This window comes from Diceros bicornis, chromosome 22 (genome assembly GCF_020826845.1).
Source record: "Diceros bicornis minor isolate mBicDic1 chromosome 22, mDicBic1.mat.cur, whole genome shotgun sequence".
Classification (NCBI taxonomy): Eukaryota; Metazoa; Chordata; class Mammalia; order Perissodactyla; family Rhinocerotidae; genus Diceros; species Diceros bicornis.
The window spans coordinates 43814675-43815838 of record NC_080761.1 but is presented as its reverse complement, the minus strand read 5'-3'; the positions used below and the strand labels follow the sequence as shown (position 1 = coordinate 43815838).

Below are 1164 nucleotides of genomic sequence, written 5' to 3'. Positions count from 1 at the left end.
AGCATGGTCATCTCTATGAAACTAGTGTTCTCAGGGTTAAACACAATATTCATTAATACTCTTGAAAACATTTAACAAATTTGGTTGAATTCAGGTCATGATTACAGCAGAAACGAGAGCCTTTGACATGACAGAACATGTAGAAGTGTGATATTATCAGTCAGGGAGAACCATTTCCCTGTTGAACCAGGTGTCATTCCTTACTCCTTAATCTTTGTTACAAGTTTGTTGATGTAGAGAAGGATCTCGTGATTTCTGCTCTGACAAGCCCCCAGGCACAAGGGCTGTATTTCTTCTCTTGCAGATACAGAGTGATTCTCTAGAAGTATCTCCTCACAGCCAGCGTGGAGTCCTCATTCATCAGGGAAGTCTCTTCCACCCCCACCTGCTGGGTCAGACAGGCTTCCGGGTCAGTCAGCTGCTGATCAAGTCCAGTGTAGAATTTGTCCAGGAGGGTCTCATCCCAGGCAGCAGACGAGACCCCTGTGCTGAAGAGGTGGAAGATCTACTAGATCATCTCATGGACCACAGAGACGGCTTGAGCCTTCTGGATCTGGTTGCCATCAAATACCTCCTGGGGGAATCCAAAGTCATTTCTGTCCTTCAGGCAGGAGAAGGGGGGCATTCTCCTCATTTGTTCCAGGAGCATCAAGACCCTTGTGTTGCCCAGGCTGGGGGTGTGAGGCAGCTCACGGCCCAGAGAGCAGATGGAGTGGCAGCTGAGCACCACCAGGGCCGTCAGGAAGGAAAAGGGTAGGGCCATTGGGGATCTTGCTGATGCTGCTGGCCTGGCTGAAGTGGGTGATCTGTGACTCTTGGTCTCTGGGTTGTCTGAAGACCTTCCTTTGTGCATGTGTCTTAAATAGGGCATATCCGAGTTTCCATTTTCTGAATGTTTCCCTTACTTTCTACGTCTGTTTTTGCTTTCCTTTATGCACTTTCTACGTGGGTTTAGAGCAATGTTTCTCAATCATTTGTTTTTTTCCTCATTGCCTCCTGCCCCCAAAGTCTCTTTATGTTTTTTCCTAACTGAACCCCTCAAGAAAACTTAGTAACACTGCTACATGGTATATCTGTTTATGTATTCTGTCTACATTTCTCCTTTATACACAGAAAAAGAAAGTGCATACTTTACTCTTTCTATTGAATGCAAGATTAAGAATG

General features: G+C 45.7%; 1 pseudogene; it reads right to left on the bottom strand.

Moving 5' to 3' along the window:
* Positions 1-217: 217 nt before the first annotated feature.
* On the bottom strand, positions 218-763 carry LOC131419810 (interferon alpha-4-like; annotated as a pseudogene).
* Between the last annotated feature and the right edge of the window lie 401 nt (positions 764-1164).